The sequence below is a fragment of the Neophocaena asiaeorientalis genome, unplaced genomic scaffold, assembly GCF_003031525.2.
Source record: "Neophocaena asiaeorientalis asiaeorientalis breed wild unplaced genomic scaffold, Neophocaena_asiaeorientalis_V1.1 scaffold26, whole genome shotgun sequence".
Classification (NCBI taxonomy): domain Eukaryota; kingdom Metazoa; phylum Chordata; class Mammalia; order Artiodactyla; family Phocoenidae; genus Neophocaena; species Neophocaena asiaeorientalis.
This window is the reverse complement of record NW_020173108.1, coordinates 9,446,428-9,470,639: the sequence shown is the minus strand read 5'-3', so window position 1 is coordinate 9,470,639 and position 24,212 is coordinate 9,446,428. Positions and strand designations below refer to the sequence as shown.

Sequence of the window (24,212 nt, the reverse complement as noted above, 5' to 3'; positions counted from 1 at the left end):
CTTGACATTTGCATTTCAAAGAGATAGTTCCCAGGTCCTTGAGAAACACATTTCTGGGATATAATGCTAACAAAACACAAAATGACAGAGACCTATCCAGTCTTCAAAATAATTTATATACATTTCAAAGAGATGAAAAAGTATGCAACAATTACCAGTTTTCTAAGGCAAGTGCTCTAAGAAAGAGAAATCCCTTCTTCTATATCCAATAGGGAGAATTAAGCTTTTTTAAAAAAAATTTTTGTCTTTACATTTGTCTAATTGGTTATGTGTAACCTTTATAATTTTACTTAATCTTTCTCAACAGTAGAATAATTTAAGAATAAAATAAAAGTTCTTTTAGGCTTAAAAAATACAAATAAACAATTAAAACCCCCATAACACAATGGAAAAAAATAAAATTCTTGTCTTTACAGCACGTTTTGGTTTCTTTAAAAGAGTAGACATGAAAAGTCCCGTTTAAAATTTGTCTATGTGTAAGGGCGTTCACTACAGTAAAATAAATTACTCTGTTTAGAAATTATTAATTATGAACTAATTATTCACTCTTCTTTGGCTCCCATTGTAATACACAAGTTTTGGAGGAGGCGGGTCGAGATAGGGTTGACCTTAGAATTTGCTCCAGGCAAAGAATGTGGTTCAACCAATGCAATGTATGATACAATGCCTTAAAGAGTCGGCTACAGAAACATACCCTGCAATTGTGACTAATAACACCTATCATACTGTTACAGATCACCTACTTCTCTTTGTTTAGCTCAAATTACTCATTTTCCACTAAATTCTTTTGGTGAAGGACGCTTCAGAAACAACCCTCACTGGACGAGCAAACCAACTTCGGTTCTTCACGCATGCTAGACTCTGGAAGAGGTAAGAACTTACTACAGGAGACTACTCACAGGACCTGCTGTACACTTTTTAATAGCATCCATCACAATTCCAGCATTGTCTAACCTTTTTTTTAAAGAAGGTCTCAGGCACTGGGAATTACAGGAATGAGAAAGACACTGTTCCCGCCTTTCAGGCACTTCAAGCCGAAAACTAGTTTAAAAGAATCAATGTTACAATAGATGCAAGTAAGATATACAGTAAAAGTGACTGATTCGAAGGGGTGAAGGATGCGTATTTAGGGGTGGAGGGTCCGCGACCCCAAAGCCGTTTCCGTTCCCGGAGATTTCAGCTCCCGGGATCACCCAGCACCCCGCGGCACAATTAACATTTTAATCACGTCTCCGTCCCCACCCTCCGAATTCCTTTCCGGCTGCCGACCCGCCGGGTAGCCCCTTCCAGGCGGCCCCAGCTTATCACCCCCGGCCCGGCCACTTCCCGGCCGCGGCCAGGCGAGCCTCCCAAAGTTTCCTGTGACGCCGCCGCCCGCCTCCGGCCGCATCCCGCCCACACTCCTACCCCGGCAGCCCTGGACACCGGCTAGAGAGGAGCGAGTTACAGGGACGAGGAGAGCTGAGCCACCAGGAGGGACGCGCGACCCCACCCAAGCTGGGGAGCGAGCCTGGAGGGCGTCGGCCGACGCTCCACGCCTCCCTCGCCACGCCCGCAGCCCCCGGTCCGCGCGCCCACCGGGCCTGGTGCCCGAGTCCCACCCCTCCGGGGTCCAGGCCAATCGGCCGCGCCCCGCCTCCTGGGAGGTGGTGGAAGAGGGGGTTGGGGGTCGGGAGGTAGTGCCCGCCTTCTGCGGGTGCCCATTGGCTGAGACCTCGAGGGTGCCCGGAGACCGGAGTGCAGCTGGATTGGCCGCGGAGGCTGGTGACAGCAGCGCTCATTGGTTGTGGCGGCCCCCGTGACGCGGGGTGGCGACTGGCTCCCGTGTCTGAGGGGCTCCTGCTTGTCAGGTTCTAGGTAGGTGAGTTTCGCGCCGCCCGCGGCAGGCGCTGTTACCCGGGGCAACGCCGGGGGAGGGGGGAAGAGTTGGGAAGGCCAGCCGAGAAATGGGGCAACACTCCCTGCCCGCAGTGGGGCTCCTGGGGCTCTGCCCTGGCTGCGGCGGCTGCGCCGGCTGCGCCGAGGGCTCTTTCTCCGCCCTCAGCCATCCCCCGCCTCCTGCCCCCGGCTGCGGGGTCTCCCGTCCATCCTGCGCCCGCGGCGGCGCATTCCTGTTTGCGGCTTGGGCTGGGCTGCCCACCCGGCCGGGCGAGGCCCGCCCTTGCCACCCACCCGGGACTGGAGGCTGAGGGGGCGGGTGCCGGCGCGAGAGGGCTGAGGCGGGCGCGACGGCTCCGCCCAGTCGCCGGGTCCGGGGTTTGCGGGGTGTGGGGCGGTGCTGGGAGTACCGTGGGCACCGCCCATCACGCCCGCACCCCCTTTTCTCGGCGCGATCCCCTCGGCGCGGGCCTCGGGCTGGGCGGCCACCCCCAGTCCCTAGGTGTTAACCCCGCAGCCCCTTCCTACCGCTGGGGCCTTGCGGTCTCCCTGGACCGGCACAGTCCGCCCCCAGCTCTTCTCTCGTGTCAGCTTCCCCACCCCCTGCTTTTATCCCCCACCTTCCGTCCCTACTCCTGTCTTGGCCAGGAGTGACCCTCAAGAGATAGTGTGAAGCTAGCGCAGGCGGGGCAATTTCTGTTCTGTTCTCTTTGCCATTTACGGTTGAGGAGGTGTTTGGAGTCACCTTCGGGTCAGCTTTCTGGTTAGTCTCCTTTAGGATCAGCTTTCTGAAACACGCTAATTGAGTTGGTTTTGGTAGGGTGGTACGTCTTGCACAAGTTAACTGTGAAGCTGTCCCGTGTGTGTGTGTGTGTGTGTGTGTGTGTACATTTGTGATTTTGATATATAGTGCTGTGCAGTGTGATGTCTAATAATTTATTAAGGCTGGCACTTTCATTTTCGATTGCCTTATGGTTAAAAAACCTTAATCTTTTTAATTCATAAGAAGCTGCATATATTCGTAGTAGTCTCACTGTAAATTTGACATAAATTACTCTGGGTGTAGTGCCATTTTTTTTGTTTCTCCAGATGTTTTAAAATACTAAAAAAATTTCTTAAATGGAATAACAGCAATATAAAAGTGTAACAGAAAAATCAATAAGAATAGACCATATCTATTTTAGTGATTAAAGACTAGAAAGTACTTTTCCACCTATGGAATGGGGACAGGATTTTTAAAAACTATTGCAAAGTATAATTATTTCACTGTGCAGTGTTGTCCTGGTGTATCTACCTATATGGGCTTTAGGAAGACATACTTGTGAAGAGCCACACATTTGTCAGTGAATGCAAAGGAGGGCTCAGTGTATGTTTTGTGATCTGGGGAATCTTTTCTGCTAGTTCTCTTGAGCCAAGTGAACTGTTTTCAAAGGTACTGGAAGTATATTAAGGGAGTAGTACGTAGGCATACTTGGAAACCTTTCTCCAGTTTCTTCCATGAAAGACGTTTGGCGAAGATCTGTTTCTCTTCCATACTGATGGTTGGCAGCATTAAATATATACCATGTAAAATTATTTAGGGTCCGGTTAATGCAGCTTCTGCACTATTTCAGAATTTGATGTCAGTAGTTGAAGGAATAATTCAGGCTTTTGGTAGACCCTTCCTTTTCATTTCATCTTCAACTGTTATGTAGCTATAACTCTGGTCTGTGAACATTTCACATTTGCCTTTTTTTTCCTCCAGTATTTCACTATGAAAAATTTCAAACAATGTAGGCAGGTTCAGTTGTGCTGTAAATACTCACCATCTACACAGAAATAACATTTTCAGGACAGCTGTTACATGGCATATACTAAGGAACAGAGGAACTGAAATTATCAAGTTTGAAAACCAGCATAAATATGTATCAGACCAAAATATTGTAAAGTGCTTATTTCCGTTCGTAGATGGTAATAGTGTTTATAAAAACTGTAGTAATTGAATTCCATGAGACTATTATAAAGCAGTCCTGTGAGTAGGAAGTCATTATCTTTGTAAATCAAGGCCTTGGTGAGTTAACTGTGTTTTGGTAATCAGAAAAAAAAGAAAATCTAATGAACTTGTTATACAAATAAAAGTCTTGTTTTAAAATTGGACTCTTGTGTTAATAGATTATAGTTTTCTACTTGATTTTTAAATGAGCGTCTTCTTTTGAAGACAGATTGAAGGGACTATCAATTATGCACTGTTTTGGTAACATACTTAATAAATTGGGTCAATCTTATGTATGTTGTTTTGGAATAAGAATGTGTTTTTGTAATGGAAAAAGAAAGCTTACAAATGTGAACTTCTTTTAGTATAACTTTTCCATGGAAAATGAAGTAATTTAGAGAGCTTTAAGTTAATTTAATTTTGATAGGGCTCAAAACTATCTTGCATGTTGTTTCATGGTGTTGCCTAAGGAGTATTTTAATACAGAACTTCAATTTGTGATAAAAAGAATAAGAAACTGGTATAAATTAATTCACATATGTGTATATTATATTTATAATTTTCCCATACTAAGGAAATTCCTGCACTCTTCTTTAAGTATGTGAATCCTGCTTTTCAGGTTTAGTATGTCCTAAATCTGTTTTTCATACTTTGCTCAGTTAATAACTAATTTCTGAAATAGTGAAATTGAGCTATGTCTCAGAATTTATAGATCTTTGGATTGCCTCATTATTATTTTTCCATATCTCATTTGACTTTGGCATGCTTATGTGTGGTTTATTTTTATGCCATGCCATTGAGAGATAGAAGGGAACAAGGAGGTCATAGTTTTGGAAATTTGGAAGGAATAAGATGTTCAGATACTTTTTAATCAAAGCTCCAACTCCCCCCCACCCACGCCCCACCTTCCTCCCTCTTTCCTTTTTTCTTGCTCTCCTGTTTTTATTATAAAAGTTAAATGCTTTAAAATCAATTCAGAAAACTATACAGAAAAAAAGTCATCAGTAATTCCACGATAGTTAATGTTTTGAAATAACTGAAACTTTTGTTTCTTCTGTAACACTCTACCAATCATTGCAATTTTATGGTCTTCATTGCAGTGTGTCAGCACTTACATCTAAACTTGGAGGAGTTCCTGAACTTGAGACTCAGTTAGCCTAAATTAGAAGAAGGCTCCAAAATCTGGAGGAAAAATGGAAAATAATCAATAGAGGACAGATTAGAGTCAGAACAAAAGAATCAGACCCAAGCAATTACCCATTTTTTCTTTTTTCTTAAGTATAAATATAGTCCTAGTTGACCATATGAAACTGCTGTATGACTGACAAAATATGGAGCCTCTCAGGTTTTTTCTTTGGAATTCAAAGTGTCCAGGTAAGATGAAGTTTACTTAGTGCCTTTCTACAGAAGTTTTCGGATTTTTCTACTTGGGGGCGATATTTCATATTCAGCTTTTAAAAAATTTAATGTCATGCATGATTTGGAATTATTTCCTAAATATTCATTTATACTTATCAAACTATGACTAATTTTTAGCCTATACATTATCACCATTCACTATAAGCTTAATATTGTCTCCTCCTTTAGAAGGTTTTAATTAGAAGACTGAAAAGTTCAATGTGTGTGTTTCTTGTGAGATAGCAGGGTATAGTGAAAAGAAGAGTCATTTATTTTGGAGCCAGATAGTCTGGGTTTCAGTCAGAAATTAGGATTTTCTTTTGTGGGATCTTGGGCAAGTTTCTTAATCTCTTTAAACCATAGTTTCCTCATCTGTAAAGTGGGGATGATATAATTGCCTCACAAGGTCATTATGAAGAAGAAATGAGACAATTGAGGTAAAATGACTGAATTTAGGGAGTGTTCAGCATTCACATTCAGTTACTTTCATGGTAGTTTTCACTTCATCTCTTCTAGTATTACTGTGTTTATTCTACGATCCTAAAAGTCCCTAAGTTTTAGACTTCGGAAATTAAAATAATGTACATTATGCTTACTTAAATTGAATGATATTTACATTTGTACAAACCAAATAATTAGAAATATCTCAGATTAGCAGGGTTTTTTTTTTTTTAGCTCTTGGGTTACTGTATCTCAGTAGCAATAATCAGAAATTTACCTTAACTGATTTTTACCTCAAAATATGTCCAGTTTGTCTGAATTCCTGAATTATTTTTCTTTCACATTAGATTATCATCTGTTGTTGGATGGTTTCCCTGAATTCTTTTCCTTTGAACCACAAATATTTGCTTAAAAGTGGTACAGAAAAGCTAACTGTTACCTTCTTAAATCTCTAATGCTCCCTGCCGCCTTAAATTACATTTACTTAATCTGTTTAAAAGTTAAACTTTATTTTCAAATGTAATAATACATAAAACTGTTAATTGAAAGTTTTCTGTCTCCTACAGAAATCTCCTATATGATTGTTTTTTAGGGAGCAACATTTTACAGATATCCCTATTTCAAAATGTGTGTTCAGTAAGTATGGGGTTCTGATTCTTAAAGAACACACACTTATAGTTTAAATGCACAGACCAGCCTATAGTTATTGGGTGTTGTGAAGCAAGCACTGAACTGGAAAAAGGATTGGAACTAAGTAGTCCTTATTGTCTCATCCAGCAGTAAAACAAAGATTTTGTGATCTAAGTCAATTATTCTCAATATTTTTTCCACCCAAGTACAAGATATGTACATGTGTGACATATTCTAATACATAGTTTTCTAGTATGCCCTCTGTAATTCCATCTTACCCTCTCCACTCTAGGAAGCATATCAGAATGCAAGTGATTGAGAATGACACTGTTATAGGGATAAACTTGAATCTACTCTGATTTATTGAGAAAAGTGAGTCATTAAAAAAAAGGTAAATAACTATTATTAGTAACAAATACTTGAGACACACCTTATAGTACTATCATTGAGACCCAAGTTATTTCTGCATTTTCCTGAAACGAATGCTTCTTCACATTTTCTTATCAGTGTTGTAATGCTTACGTAAGAAGAGTACTAATTTTATGTAATTGATAGTGAAGAGCCTTATATTTTAAAGTCAGAGTAAATAAAATAACATTATCATAGAAAAATTGAAATTAGTTTTCCAGTATAAGTTATTTTACTTGCAGAAAACGTATTTCCATAGTGGGACAAATGGTTTTAGGAAAAGGGGAAACTCTAAATAGTAGAATATTTATATTCTAGGTGTTTAGTATATAAAAATGCTCTTTACAGTGGCTCAGTCAGAAAAATTTCTTTAAAATTACATTTCTGTGAATGAAATTGCTCTTGAATAGTTCATCCTACATAGAAGTAGTATGTATAATATACAGTTTGAAGTGAAGACTTAGGAAAACTATGTTCATTAGACCCTTAGCATTAGCAAGTGGTATTTCTTGAAATCTTTGTGGACCTAGGATATAACTACCTTCATAAAATACAGATTTAATTGAAAAATTTAGTTGATCTCTTCAGACCCTTAATGATTCTATAAACAGGGCTCTCATCAAAGTTGTTAAGCAATTTTTTTGCTTCTAAAATGAAGGCTGGATGATTTTCATTACATCATTAGTATACATGCAGAGTTTCTTATTGTTGGCTTTTTTGCCCTGGGGTTTGTAGAACAAGAGTGTTTTTGGCTTAATCGCAAAGCCTGCTGCACTGTCACAAAGTTGAAAAGTTAGTTGTTGGTCACTGTAATGCTTGCTGCTTGCTGCTGTTTCTTGGTCATGGTTTGACAGGAGTTGGACACTTCAGGAGTTTGTGTCCCTTCTACTCTATGTATGTCTTCAGCTTGGAAAGATTTCCCAAGCTTCTCCTGTCAGTTGTTGGAACTTTTTGTTAATTTCACGTTATACCAAGAATAATGCATTTGACTCTTCTACCAATATTCAGTTTTGGTAACAAATGGTTCAGTAGCCACCCTAGCAGCCACATGACTTCTTACTTCGTGAGAATGTTTATACAGTGCTCTAACTTTCTCTTGAATTATATTTCCTTCAGAATCACATGCTTTCTATATACATTCATATACAAGTTAGCCATCATTTCAACTTTCAGTAAGGTTTTAAAATTTTGCTTTGGTAGGAGCAAAGGAAACATTTTAAGCATAAACTTTTTGTTTGTTTTAGTATACAGTCTGTGGTGTATGGTGGACTTTCTAATGACACTGATCCAGTCACTGTCACATTTCTTATCCATTCTGAATTTACTGCAAATTTATATATTTTGGTTAAGTACCATCACTTTGTCAGGCCTTTTTACTTTCTATGTATTAAATAAATTGGCAATAGTAGATTAATTAAAGGGAACTGAACAGTGCAATTGTATCAGATAAATTTTAATGACAAATAACTTGATGATCATTATCCTGATTATTTATAAACAATTATGTTGGACAAAGGATAAGAATTTTCATCTAGATTTATATATAATAGAACTTTTTGCAAAGCAGGAGGCTGATTTCTTTCTCTTACCAATAGTTATGTGTGTGTATATATATAATATATTGTATTATGATTATTTATGCATAGCCCTTTTTTATCCCCTCCTCAACATTTCTAAGGAAGAAACAGTTTCTGTCAGTAAAGGTTTTTGAGTAAATTACATGAATTCAGATATTGTTATGGGGGAGGGGCATTGACATTTCTTTAGTGCCTGTTAAAAATGTTAGGCATTTTTGTACATTTGTTTTTATTTTCATCACAGCCCTATAGATTGGGTAGCTTGTATTTTCTTTTTGTGATCTGGTACCAATCTTAGGTCATATCCAAGGAGATTTAGCTATAAAGTGATACCCAGGATTTAAATTTAGGTCTTTGATATGCTAAATCTCAAATAAATGAAATGATAAAAGTCTAAACATAGTGAACTATTAGCAGTCCTGGACTTAATAGCAGTTTCAATTACTTGGGAGTGACTCTAAAAGTCCATTTTGAAGTATTTGAAGTTTTGCTGAAATAATTTCCTCTTATTGGAAGTGAGACCCTAAGATATGCATGACCTCACCTAACTGCCCAGTGTCTACATCTCACCTTGACTTTGTTCTCAGTGTGAAGTTATCCTGTATAATAACTTTTGTCAAGTGATAAAATGTTGCTTCTTTGTAAAAATTTTCCTGAAAAAGAAAGCCAGCTGCTAGAAGTGAAGAAAAAGTAGAGGCCTAAGAAAGTGGTAGATCTTAGCCAGAAAATAGGCATTTTTCAATATGTTTAAAAATGGAATGTTGAATCCAGTGAGTCTGGATGTGAATCAATCTACCACACCTTCTAGGGAAACAAAACTTGCCTTGTGGGGCATTGTTATTGAATGTTTCAGCTCTGTCAAAAATTCTCATGGTTTTTAAATTTCTTGAAAATGTCAGGGGTCTTATATTCATAAGTTCTATCCCATTTCCCTTCTCTCTCACACTCAACAATAATATTGAAAGAGATTTGACTATTTGTAAATAGCTGCTACTTTCTAGAAGTTAATGTCATTCTGACAAATATCTTAAAATACTAAAATAGACAATAGTATTCTCACTTAAAAGATAATATGGGTGTCCTTTTCTGAGTTTCACAATTAATTATAACAATAGTAGCTAGTCAGTGGTGATGGCCTCTTTCTAAGGTTATGATGTTCTATTAATATTTTGGAGCCAATTTACCCCATCACTGAAACTGGCAGTCTAAAATTGAAATGACTTAGCTTAGAGACACTTGCTATTACATGTCCTTAAGGCAGCTTACATTGTAAAAATAACGCAGAAATGTTCTATGCTATACAAGAGGCAAGTTGTTGCAGGAATGGGACAGAGAGGAAGAAGGTGTGAGATTCTTCTTTTTTTGGTTATTCAACAAATGTTAGTAGAATACTCACTTCATGTAAGGTCTTACTTTATGGCTACAGATAATTTTAAAGCGTAGAGAAGTTTCAGACTGTTTTCTTGAGAGAGAGAGTAGATGTAGTGGAAAGAGCATGACTATTAGAGCTAGACCCATTTAGGGTTGCATCTGTGCTACCTGTAATTAGTTGTATGAATTTAGGCAAATAATTTAATGCTTATATCTTCAGTTTTTTTTTTTTTTTTTTTTGTTTAAAATTTTAGTTTTTTTTTTTTTTTTTTTGGTTTGAAAACTAACCCCAGTTTTGTCTAACTGGTAATGATACTAGATTTTGTAATACCTTTCAGTTGCATGAGACTAAACCCCTACTCACAGTATCTTAGGGCACTGGGACAAACAGGAGTGTATTCTCTTTAGGTATGGATGGATTCAAGGGCTCAATGGCCTCAGCAAACTCAGTGGCTTTCTCCTGTGTTAGATATGCTCTCAGGTAGGATTTCTCCATGAGGAGCTCCCTGATGGTTTACATTCTTTCAGTTTAGCAAGCCCAACGTAAAAAACACTTTTCCTACTCATAGTTTTAGCAAAAGCCCTGGGATTACATCTCATTGAATGAGTTAGGTCATGTTTCCATCTTTGATCCTGTGGTCAGGGGAATAGTATATGATGATAGGCCAGGTCTGGATCAGGTGTTAACTATTGGAACTGGGAATAGGAAGTGTGGTCAGCCACGTGGTCTGAACCTTGTGGACTGAGAGTCAGGGTTGGTGGTTCACTGAAAGAAAGAAGGTACTGTTACCATGGGAAGTGGGAGTTGATGCTGGACAAGCATAACCAAAAGACATTCACTGTAATCCTCCTAGTGTGCATCCATGTCCTCCCTCATATATAAACCCTTGAAAAAATGCCCTCATCTAATATAATGCAGTGTTTCACTTAAAACTTCCAGTGCATTTAGCACTTGACCCCCAACAGAGGAAGACAACTCAAAGACTTGTTTAATTACTGCATCAAACTTTAAGTCTAGAATCGCTGGGTAATTTCTCTCAGTTCTGTTTGAAAAGACAGTCTCAGGGTCGAGAAACTTATGGTTAAATCATAAATATAACTAATTGTAATAAAGCCAGTATTCGGTGATAGAAGGAAAATAACATAAGGACAATAAAAACTCTTAATTAGAAAAGAAAAAAAGGGGAAGTAACCTACAGAGATTTTCCGATCCATGATCTGTACATATTTCATTGGTCAGAGGTGGCAAGGACTCTGCCTGGGCAGTGGACTAAGTTTTTTTTTCTTTTTTTTTTTTTTTTTTGCGGTACGCGGGCCTCTCACTGTTGTGGCCTCTCCCGCTGCGGAGCACAGGCTCCGGACGCGCAGGCTCAGCAGCCATGGCTCACGGGCCCAGCCGCTCTGCGGCATGTGGGATCTTCCCGGACCGGGGCACAAACCCGTGTCCCCTGCATCGGCAGGCGGACTCTCAACTACTGCGCCACCAGGGAAGCCCAGTGGAATAAGATTTTTTGATTAGCCAACATGGCTGTCTCTTGTTCTACCACCCAGGAAGATCTTTGTTATTTCTCCTCCTGGTCACAGCCAACATGGGTATTGAGAAGAATTCCCTTACTGGGGCCTGCACAGTTTTAGCAGCCCTTTTGCTATTGATGAGAGCTTGGAGTCCAGGAGAACATCTTGAGGGCTGAGCAGTAACAAATCTTTGTTGGGAGTTTCTTAGTCAATACAACTTTCTTATAAACTTAGTAGGTTTTTGATTTATTTGTATTTGACCAACAGTCTCCCCAGTACCCAAAGCCCAAAGCCTAGTCCTTGAATCAAACTATTGCCCTGGTATATCTCTAAACAACTTTGCCACCCTAACTCAGTGAGTAGTTCTCCAACAGGGGACATTATTTTATTTTATTTTATTTTTACCTCGGGATATTTGGCAATGTGTGGAGACATTATTATTATCACAATAGGGGGTGGTGGGGTGAGTAGGCAGGTGTCACTGGCATGTAGAGGTAGTGCCCAGGGATACGGTTAAACATCCTGCAATGCACAGGACAGCCTCCCACAACAAAGAATTTTCCAGTTCAATATGTCAATAGTACTGAGGTTTGGAATCAAGCAAATCCTAGGCTTCTCAATCTTCATCTTGGCCTCTGTGTCTAGGCCATTCAGAGCAACTTGTTGAAGTAACGGTGCACAGCTGGTTTGTTCCTGCTCCCAGGCTGTAAATATATTTTTGGCTAGGATGGTTGGGGAGGAGCCCAGAGCACCAGGCTTTCCCCACCTTTTATTTTGTGTGGTTAAAGACCCAAATTTTAGTTTAGGGATATTTGATTTTCAACCATGTAAATTGCAAGATAATCAGCCATCTTGAATTTGTAATGAAAGACGGAAAAGATTTTCCTTTTATTAAGACTTCACTCAAAGTTTGCTTTTCTTTTGAGGGGCCTTACTGAAGACTGCTGCATAGTAGGCAATATACCAGCATCCTGACATTTTTACTAAGTGCCCTTCAGTTCCATCCTTACTAGGCAAGTAGTCTGATTTTTTTTTTTTGAGGTGGGAATTTACCAGACGTTTTGCTTATTATGGATTGGTCACTTCTCACCCTATAATACAGGGATACCAGATTCCCTTCATTTTCTTTTATTAACTCAATCAGTTCTACATTTTAGGGCTGTCATTTGTAATTATTGATTTCCAGCATAAATTTTTATATTTGTCAGTCTTCTTTTGTATGCCAGTGATAGAAATTCAGTTAAAAAATCAATCCTTCCCATCTCTGTAAGTGGCAACTCCATTTGTGTTTATGCTCAGACCCCAAACCTCAAAGTTATCCTTGACTCTTTTTCTTTCACCTCCCCAATACAATCTTTCAGTATATTCTGTTGGCTTCAAAATATATCTGACATCTGACCAGTTCTTAGCACCTCTACTTGGGTCACTCTGGTTCAACACCATCTTCTCTCTCCTTCTACATAACTCCTAGCCAGTCTCCCCACTACTACTGGTAGTCTCAGAATATTTGCCTCAGAATACTTTATAACATTCTTTTGAAATGTAAGAGATTACATCACTTTTTCTCAGAATCTTTCACCAGCTTCCCGTGTAACTCAGAGTACAAGCTCAAGTCCTTAAAATGAGCTAGTTTTGTGGTCCTGCTCTCCCTCCCTCCTGAGGATCTTTCTCTGAACTCAGATTTTACTGTTGTCTCCACCGCTCACCCCATGTTGGCCTCCTTGGTCTTCCTTAAGTAGGTATTTTGACTTACTGTTCCCCCAGCCTGGAATGCTCTTCTCCAGATATCCATATGACTCACTTCCCCATCTGCTCTAGGTCCTTGCTCAAATAGGACTTCCTCTGTAAGTTCTTTGATTACCGAACAGAAATCTGAAATCTCTTACCTCCCCCATACTTGTTACCTTTTCCCACCTTTTCCTTCATTATAGCCCTTATCCTTTTCCTGCTTTTTCTTTCTTTATAGCCCTTATCACCACTTAGCACTTTGTATTTTACTTACTTATTTTGTATTCTTTTTCCTCTCTCTAGAATATAATCTCCATGAGGGCAGGAATTTTTGTCTCTGTTGTGTGTGTGTGTGTGTGTGTGTGTAGGAAAATTCATGACACATATTTTAGTAGCCTTCCAGCAAATATTTGTTGAATGAATTAATAAATAAGCCAAAATAGTTTATTGCGTCATGTAATTGATAATTCTAAAGCACTGATGAGAACACCCTGCAGAGGGAGAGAGATTACTCATTTAGCAAATCTTCTGTAGGGGAGAGGGGGAAAGTGTCATTAGATTTATTAACCTAGGCTGTAAGTCAATATAAGTATAAAAAATATGAAGTAACGGGACCCCTTGGTGGCACAGTGGTTAAGAATCCACCTGCCAATGCAGGGGACAGAGGTTCAAGCCCTGGTCCGGGAAGATCCCACATGCCATGGAGCAACTAAGGCCGTGCGCCACAACTACTGAGCCTGCACTCTTGAGCCCGTGCTCCGCAACAAGAGAAGCCACCACAATGAGAAGCCCGTGCACCACAATGAAGAGTAGCCCCTGCTCGCCACAACTAGAGAAAGCCCACGTGCAGCAATGAAGACCCAACGCAGCCAAAAATAAATAAATAAATTTATATATATATCAAAAAAAGGCCAAATCTATTCTAAGATAAATAAGGCTTAAAAAAAATGAAGTAACATAAGAAATATAAGTTAAAAAATATAAGTAAATGTCTTACAGGGAAGGGAACCAAAGGGCTTTATTTCTCATTGGAGGTCTCTATCTTTAGGGAGATATTGTTTCTAGTTTCTAAGTTTGTCTGTTATGCAAATACCCTTGTAGTACCTTTTGCTTAGAAGGCTCTGACTGTGCAGGAACTTGAGAAATCCAGAGAGAATTCTTTCCCATTAATAATTCTGCATTCCAGCAGCTACATCTGAACTCACCTGAACTCAGACGTGATTAAATCTAGAGATAAAATGTTTTCAAAGTTTTCTTCATTTCTCTTGTCATCCCATGGCACTTCTTTGGGTTGGCTCACTGTCAAATAGGTACTTACTGTGTTCTTTCAGTTTAGCAACCTCAGCTGAAAGTTTTCTTTCTGATTAGGTCCTGCAAAATTTTGGGATTGAGTCTTATTGTCCAATTGGGTCACATGCTCATTCCTGAGCCACTGCTTGGGGCAGGGAATATGCTGATTGTCCAGACCTGGGCGCCTATCCCACCTGCACCTATTACAGGAACTTCCTGTTTATTCCAGTAACTTGAGAGTGGAAAGGATCAGTGCCATGCAAACTACAGTAATTGACAATAGAGAAGGGTGGTTCAACAGAAGAAAATTTAAATGCTGCTACCAAAAGGAAGGGAGTTGAAAACAACACAGGTCCATCACTTACACTCACATGCAACTCACACTCATTTTTTTTTGAAAGCTTAGACTCTTATTGTATGTAGGCATTCCTGCCTGATCTATTTATCACCTAACATCACATCATGAATAAGAAATTTTCTTTGAAAACATAATTTTAAATGGATATAAAATTAAATTTAAATTCATTGCTTGATTTTAGATATTTGGTTTATCAGAATTAGATTTTGGTTTATCAGAATTGGGATGTTACTTATTGGAGAAGTAGGAGAAGTAGAGATCAGAAGGAGAAGTAGGGCCAGGACTGGGGTGAGGCAAAAGAGATGCCTGGGACACAAAGTGTACATTGATACTCACTTTTAGGGTCATGCAACTGCAGGGTGACACTTGCATGACCCTGAGAGTAAATGTCTCTGTAAATTTTGCACCCTGGGCACCTCTCTTGTCTCACCCTAGTCCTAGTCATAATGAGAAGCACATTCAGGGAATAGGAACTATGTTTGGCTGTGAGTGTGAGTTCGAGATGGTAGCCCGTATAATTGAGCAAGTTGGTGGAAATGATTAAGGTGCACTAGATAGTAGTTACTATACATTTTCACTTGTCTGTAGAAACCTTTGCTGAGCTCTGCTAAGGATGATAATACCTTTGAAGTAATACAAGGAATATAAATTTTATTCACGGGTTTATAGTAATTTGAATAAGGAAATGTTCCATTTAGAGATACTACCGAGAAAGCTGTTATTTATTTTTAACTCAAACTATTTCAAGTGGAATATTATTTTTTTCATTGAAAAATAAAAATTGTAGAAAAGACTTGAGTTAGAGAGTGTTACATAAGTAATACCTATGTACTTTGACTATCTTCCTTAAGCAAGACATTTGCCACTGCTCAATGTTGGATATGAAATCCCAGTAGAATAGTTGTCTTTCTTGTTCTTAAGTCTTTGAAAATAACTTTCTGTATCATAGTGAGAGACTAGAATATGGAATTCTAGACATCTCTCAAGTTCCTTTGCTGATAGAGAAGAGAAGCTGAAAAAAATTTAAACAGATTGTCCAGTAATTTTGAGGTCTGTGTTTGAAGTGGAATTAGATAACATATGTGTGTATACTTAGGTACACATTCACTACATTTTGTTTCTTGGAAATCTGTAGTACTGTTTAATATTGGAGGTTTGATTTAAGATACTCTATTGAAAGCAGTATAGAAGTCATGATTAAAACTTCCATATTTAAATATCATTTTAAGGCTTTGACAACTTTTGTCAAAGCCTTACTTTACACCAAAGTGTACAAATCAGTGAAAGCCATAATTCCCCTTGGAATTTCATCCATTCAGTAGCCACTTGTTTGGTGGCTATAACGTTCAGGTATTGTGTAGGATGCTGGCTGTATTAAGATAATAATCCCTGTCCTTAATCACGTTACAGTTTAGTGGAAGAAGAGGAATGTAATAACACTTTCATTGTATGTTGATTAGATTTCCAACCCATTCTAGCATTGAGAACCTTGTCAAATCTAGAAGAGTAAAATGCTTGTTAGGGGGCAAAGAAGGAATGCTTTTAGAAATGCGTAAAAAGCTTAGAAGAGTAGGAGACGTGGAAGATATTCCTGATGTACTGTGTTTGGTTAGTTTCCTGACCAGAAAGAAAGGAATAATCTTATTTCTTGGTAACATCTATGAAGTGTCCTCTGATTCATGCGAAAGTCAAGGAAGCAAGGGAAATGACGGGAAACAGAATAGGCAAACAGAAAGAGGAGCTTGAAAGAAGAGAGTTGATTACAAACCAAGAAGTCAGGGTTAGAAATATAAGGGCATGAGGCAAAAAATGAGAAACTGTGACAGGGCTGTAAACTGCACATTCAACATCAGTGGTAAAGATGAGAGCCAGTGACCAAGGAACATCTAAGAAATTCTCCTAGTTTCAAGGATTGAATGAGAGCAGCCAACATCAGAGCCATGCTTTGGCATACCGAATCATGTTAGACAAAGAAAGTGGGTGTTTGCCAGGAGAATCCTTCCCAAACCTTCCCAGCCTTTGACAAAGTTTTTCTTACATAGTTAATTATTTCTTTAGGCTGTAATATCTTAACATATTATATATAAAATATTTAAAATTTTGCTTCTTCTAATGTGTTTCAAATTTGAAATTAGTTTTATGCTGTGAAAATGGAGAAAAATGTGAATTACCTCTTCAAAACTGAGGAAATAGGTTAGGGAGAAGATAAAATGCATTACTTATTGGGAAAGTTGTGGAAAGAAAGGGGAGAGAGTAAGCAGGGGATGGACAAGCTAGGTAAGCATAGCATCCTGATTTTTAATGTCGTGAGCGTAATGAACTGCCAGAGTTGATTTCCAGTAGGAGCCTACCATACTCCATGTGTCCATTTTTACCTTTTTCTCTGTAGTGAACAGTTCTGACTCCTTGAATTTCTTCTTGCAGCTCATGTTTTCTGCCTAGACATATGACCATTCCCGTGAGACTTCACTGCACGTTTTCTCAAGTGTCTTCCTCGTCCCTAATGTGTAATCCTTCAACATGGACCTGCTACTTTAGCTAAGATATGACCAGCAACGAATAGTAGTAAGGTAGGATTACTTTACTCTTCTTAGTAAATTACTAAATAAATATATATATATATACACACACACATATATTAATACATATATATATATATATATATATACTTTTTTTCCTCTGAAACTGTGAAAACAGTTTTTACTTGTTTTAATTTTATAGTGTTCTTTATGTTATTCTCCTACCTAGGCAGGCTACAATCATTTTATATTTGTGTTATTTATTTTTTTGCTTGGCATTTATCCTACTGCATTCTATTCCATTTGTGATTTAGTTATTATTTTTTTCAACTAACACTTACAGTCAGCAGAAGCCAACTCTGTATCTCTTTCCCGACCTGTGTGCCCACCAGTCCCATATTTTCAACTGCCTTGTACCAAACTCAGTGTATTTTATTTTTCTTCTTAAACACTTACTTCTTCTTCTGGTTTTTGTATTTCCATTAATAGCATTATTAGTCCATTATCTAATATAGTCCTATATTCACTTACTATTTTATTCATTTATTTGATGCACATTAATAGTCTTGTATTAAGGATCAGAGAATTTCCTGGGGATTCTGGTGATATAATGATGGATAAGTTGGATATCCTATCTTTATAGCTTATATTCTAGAGGATGGGAGAGGTTAAGAACTACACTGACAAAATAATTATGAATTGCAGTAAATTTTTTGAAGGAAAGTAAATGACTTGGAGATAGGTGGCCGGAGCTACTTCAGATAGGGTGGTCACAAAAAACTCCTCTAAGGAGTTGGTATTTAAGGTGAAACCTATATATTAGAAGGAGCTATTTCAAGGAGGGTGTGTGTGTGTGGGGGGGCATGGTGGTGGTGATATTTTTGGTGGGGAAAGCATTCTCATTTGAAGGAATGGAAGAGTGAAATAAGTCAAACAGAGAAAGGCAAATACTGTGTGTTCTCACTTTTATGTGGAATCTTAAAAAGCCAAACTCATAGAAATAGAAAGTGGAATTGTGGTTGCCAGAGTCTGGGAAATGGGAGAAATGGGGAGATGCTGGTCAAAGAGTGCAAACTCCTAGCTATAAGATGAATAACTTCTGGGGATCTAATATAGAACATGGTGAATCTAATTAAAAATACTGTATTATATACTTGAAAGTTTTTAAGAGAGTAGATCTTAAATGCCAACACCACTCACACACACACACACACACACACACACACACACACACACACAGACTCAGTTGTAATTATGTGAAGGTATGGAGATGTTAACCAACTTTATTGTGATAATCATTTTACAATGTATACGTGCATCTAATTATCACATTGTACACCTTAAACTTACATATCTTATATGTCAATAATATCTCAATAAAGCTGGGTGGAAAACAAGAAAAAAAAGGAATAGTGGGTACAAAGACTTTGGAGGAGTAAAGAGCTTGGTGAATTTGAGGAATTTAAAAAAATGCATTGTGGCTGACATAGTAGGAGAGATGGAGATGGGTAGGAAGAAGTTATAGAAATATTCAGGGCTTTGAAGGGTTTGGCATGTAGTTTGTTTTGTTCTTAAATGATACCATCGTTTTAGCTACTATGTGAGGAATGGACTAAGTGGGCTGGGACTGAAAGCTGGCAATTTTAGGAGCTAAGGTGAGAGATAGTGGTGCCCTGATTAAGATGCTAGCAACAAGAGCGAGATGGATGGCTTTGAGATGACTTTCTTTTTTTTAGTCAAAATCTATGGATATTTTTGGTGTGGAAAGAGTGTTACTCAAGGATGACTCCATGATTTTTGGGTTTTGAGCAACTGGGTGGGTGCTAGCATCAGGTACAGAATCTTTTTAGATAATTATCTTTCCCATTATCTCAAGGATTAGTTGTTTTACCAAAAGGGAAATTAATTATAATGCTACAAATAACATTAGTGCTGGAAATAAAAGCATCTGACAAATTTGTAATATGTACTAGTTAATACATTGTTTTGCTTTACTTTAGGTGCAAACACATAGTTTTTAATTCAATAGAAATTGAATAGATATTAAAGTAGACCTTTGCACTTCTGTGTTACTTATTTTTTCTAAGTTAATTAGTAGTCATATCTTTCTTCTGTATTTTTTTGCTGAAGAATTTTTACAGTGTTTTCAAAAGAGAGGAGTTAATATTTATTGTTTGTGACAAGCATTTGGCTAGCTGTTTTAAATACTTATTTTTTTTTATAGTCCTGTGAGTTTTCCTTCTTCGCATATGGTTATCTTTTGAGTTTTAGAGCTGAGAAGAAGTAGTTGAATAATGGAGTTTTGCAGCTGGAAGGTTACCTTAGAGATCATTCACTTCCTCTTCTTCCAGCTGAGACCTAGAGAGCTTCCATGACCTGCCCAAGATCACACAGTTGGTTTTCAAGTTTGCTGAGGCTAGTGCTGCTTTTACCCCTTATGCTTCTGTCAAGCTGGCATCTTCTCAAGCCATCTTCCCACCCCTTCAATATTTCATTTTGAAAATGTTCAGTGCTACAGAAAAAATGGAAAATGCGGGACCATGAACACCCATATCACCTTTCATCTGTATTCACTCACTGTTAATTTTTGCTACATTTTCTCTCTCTTTATCTATATATATATTTTAAAAACTGATGGAAACTATATTAAAAATATATATTATATTTATATTATAATACATAAATATAGAATATAAAATTTTAAGCATGCATTTCCTAAGAATATGTATAATTTTCTGCATGATTATAATATCAATATTTATATAAGAAAATTAACATTAATTTAAGAATATGTTTAATATAATGGTCCATATTCAGATCTCCCCAGTTGTCCCTAAACATTTTTTTTTGAGTTTTTTGGATTTAGGATTCAATCAGGTTTCATGCACTGTATTTGATTCTTATCTCTTTATTCTCTTTTAATCTTGAACAGTCCCCACCTCTTTTTGTTTTTCATTATCTATCTGTATTTTCTCTTAAAATATATAGTTTGTGTATACTTAATGTCTTTCTTGAGAATTGCCTGGTTTCTGAGAACACTATTCATCCAAAACTTATTTGCAGTTTGCTTTTTCCTTCCAATTCTCTGAGGTTGCTGGAGATAAAATTGTTTATTCCAAGCTTTTTTTGAAAAACATCAATCCAACTTTAAATATACTTTGGCTGAGGTTTCTACATTTGGTTGCATTAAGTTAAAGATAAAAAAAAAAACTGGGAAATTTATGTTGTATTCAACCCACTGGCACCAGTTGGCAATTGAAATTCATTTAAAACAACTGAAGTCTGCAGGAGTTATTCCCCCACCTACAGTGGCCCACTCCCACCTCCTCGCCAGTTGATTATACCTAGGAATATATATGTAGTCACTGTGGACGTTACAAAGCTGTAGCAGTCTAAGTCTTCATCTTTGAAAAATGCACAATTTCAAGTGGGAAGTAGATTGAAATGCAAATGATATATAAGTAAGTTAGTAGAGACAATTGGAGCTAGGCACCATAAGAAAAGATCTAAGTACCTGCTCTCTGTGGTACTTGTGTAGGGCTGGCCTTCAGTGAGTGTTTCTTTCTTCCTTCCTTGCTGGCTTTTGAGTTTCACAGATTTGTTTGGTTTTCTTTAAGAATTACATGGCATTTAGGAACAAGTGGAGCTTTGTGGGGAGGAAGTGGGAGGTAAGTTTTAAGCAGTATTTTCCAAGTGGGGAGAGTCATATTTTGGTTGAGAGGAAAGGAAGAAAGTGCCAGTGAGGAAGGAACTACTCTGGATGTTTTAGGGATGTCTATGAAGACTTTTCCTTCAGCCAGGATTAGATTATACTTCTGTGTTTTTACTATACGTGGTACAGGGATTCCTTAGAGCAGTTATTGTTAGGTATTAGAACTCTTCCTTTCCTCTAATAAGCTTCCTGAGGCTGTGACCAGTACTTTTTTATCTCTGTACTCAAGACTTCACTTAGTGTCTGGCGTATTGTAGACATTTTAAAAGTACTTATTGGATGACTAATGAATAAATAAATGAATGGGGCTTACCTGGTGGCACAGTGGTTGAGAGTCCGCCTGCCGACGCGGGTTCGTGCCCCGTTCTGGGAAGATCCCACATGCCACGGAGTGGCTGGGCCTGTGAGCCATGGCCGCTGAGCCTGCGCATCTGGAGCCTGTGCTCCAAAACGGGAGAGGCCACAACAGTGAGACGCCCGCGTACCGCAAAAAAAAAAAAATAATAATAAAAATAAATAAATAAATAAAATAAATGAATGAAAGGCGTTTACTAAGACAGAGCAAAAAGACAAAGATTCCTTTCCTGGGCAACTACAGAAATGGTTCAACCTGTGGTTAGATCAATTTATTTTTGAGGTGCTGAATTAGAGCTAGAATTGGTTCAGGTAAAACCTGAAAAAAATGAGGGAATAGAGAAGGATGAGACTTTTGGTTCAGGAGCCTGGGATATGGGACAGGGATAAAATTGTTCCCTGGAAACCAGAAGCATTCTGTGAGAGGGGTCAAGATTCTGTTACGTGAATACAATTGGGAGATTTTTCTGTCTCGTGATATAAATACCTTTGTCATTTTCTGAATAAAAATAAATTAACTATATTTGAGGGAGGAATAAATTTTTTTTTGGCCACGCCGTGTGGCATGAGAGATCTTAGTTCCCCAACCAGGGATCGAACCTTTGCCCCCTGCATTGCAAGCATGGGGTCTTAACCACTGGACTGCCAGGGTAGTCCCATGAAGGATAAATAATTTTTAATGTGAAGCATTCATCTCTGAAATTTGATTTTTATCTTCTCAGTCCTCAGTCTTAAAAAAAACTTGTTGGGGAGTCTTTTCTTTAAATTTTGTTAACATCATAAAATGAATATATCCTCTTATAAAAGTACAAACTAGAGATACATAAAATAAAAAGTGACATTCTTCCCAGTATTCTAACTCTTATTCTTCAGAGGTAGCTAATGTTAAAGGTTTGATGTGTGTCAGTTTGAACTTTTAAAACGTATATAGTCATCCCTTGGTGTCTGCAAGGGATATCAATGATGCAGGACCCCCTGCTGATACCAGAATCTGAGGATGCTCAAGTCTCTTATATAGATGGCATGGTGTTTGCATGTAGCCTACACACATCCCCCATGTACAGGCTACCTCAGAGATATTGTGGGTTTGGTTCTAGGCTACTGCAATAAGGCGAATATTGCAGTAAAGCAAGTCACACTAATTTTTTGGTTTCCCATATAAATTTTTGGTTTCCCAGTGCATATAAAAGTTATGTTTAACTGTACTGTTGTTTACTTAGTGTGCAATAAATAGCATTATGTTTTAAAAAACAATGTACATACCTTGATTAAAAAATGCTTTATTGCTGAAAAATGCTAACCATCATCTGAGCTTTCAGTGAATCATAGTAGTAACATCAAAGATCACTGATCACAGATCACCATAACCGATATAATAGTAATGAAAAGTTTGAATTACTGAGAGAATTACCAAAATGTAACACAGAGACATGAAGTGAGCAACTGCTGTTGGAAAAATGGCGCCGATAGACTTGCTCGATGTGGGGTTGTTACAGACCATCAATTTGTAAAAAACGCATTATCTGCGAAGTGAAAGAAAGTGGAGTGCAATAAAACGAGGTACGCCTGTACTTTAAATCATCTCTAGATTACTTATAATACCTAAAACAATATAAATATTATAGAAATAGTTGCTGGCATGTGGCAAATTCAAGTGTTGCTTTTTGGAACTTTGAGGAATTTTTTTTTCTTGAATATTTTCATCCACGGTTGATTGAATCCATGGTTGTGGAACCTGTGTATATGAAGGGCCAACTGTATTAAAAATCGTGTGTTTATATTTGTATAATTTTAAAAAGAGGATCATTTGATATACATATTCTGAAATTTGCTTTTCCTACTTGTCCTTTCATTTCTACTTATACTTCATGTACTTCCAAAATTTGTTTGATGTGACTTTATATTTGAAACATAAGAGGACAGAATCACGAGCAGAGAGTAACAGGCAAAACCCAGAGTTAATCGAATATCTGAGGAAGATAAATTTAAAAAGCTCATGCTAAGGAAAATACTTGCTAGTTTTTATTTGTGTAATTGCTGTCTTTGACTTGTTTAATCTCTATGAAATTGTAAAAGTAATCATTTTTCATATGATGCACTTCAGAATAAACACATAAGAGATAATTAGAGTCAAACTTTGAGGCTCATGGAGTACATCCATGGGAATATACATATATGCCTGACATCGTATGAGAAACATGAGGATGCAGTAATGAATAGGATACTGTCATTCCTGAATGTTATGATAACAAAGGGCAGAGGCAAGAGAAGGCTGCCTAGTGGAGGTGATCTTAGCACAGTCTTGAAATACTAGTAAGAGGTAGTGAAGCTTTAAAAAAAAGTGGCTAGGGGGAAGAAAGAAGGATTGATTAAGAGTTGGAGGTTTTTAGGACAAGTACAATAGAAAGAAAGTTAAGGGAGGTCAGTTGATTCACAGTGTGTAGGGAAAGAAGTAGGAGGGCTCTATGTCCTAGTTTGTCCAGGACAGACCAGGTTTACACCTGTAGTCCTGGCATAATGAAGAATAGCACCTCATTTTACTCTGAAAAGTACCCTAGTTCTGGATGATAAGTGACATCCTTACCCTAGAAGGGAGAGAATATAGGGGGAGCTGATAAATTTTAGAGGAAATAGTGGGTGACTGGAGATCATTTTGAGGTCAAAGAGTAGGTATAGTAGCAGTTTAGACTCCAGAGGGGAGTAGGAAGGTAGTAGGTTATGGTCTAGAACTAGAATAGTAAAATTTACCATTGCAGAGATGAAACAGTTTTGGATTCAGATTATGGCCAGTAGCAATGGGTAGTTGAAATGGACTTGATTGAATGGATCTTTGGAGAAGAGAAAGACTACAGAGGTTAAAATCTCCATGGATGAAGGTAAGACTTGGGTTGGAGAATAAGATTGGGAGCAAGTGGAGACTGAGAGGCAGATATGGAAATAATAACAGCAAGGTGGAATAGAATCTGGTAGATCTGAATGGTGTAAATTTCAAAGGAGAAGAGATTTTTGAATAAGATTGGAAGAGCAGTGATTTGGAAATGGCACTAGGGAATAAGGAGAA

The 24,212-nt window shown here is 38.0% G+C and overlaps 1 protein-coding gene across 1 annotated transcript in view; it reads left to right on the top strand.

The window, feature by feature from the left end:
* Positions 1–1,400: 1,400 nt before the first annotated feature.
* FER (FER tyrosine kinase) overlaps positions 1,401–24,212 on the top strand; it is a 457,217-nt gene continuing 434,405 nt past the window's right edge. The window contains exons 1-2 of the mRNA XM_024743363.1: positions 1,401–1,857; positions 16,991–17,136. The gene's annotated coding sequence lies outside the window, so the exon portion shown is untranslated. The remainder of the gene's footprint in view (positions 1,858–16,990; positions 17,137–24,212) is intronic.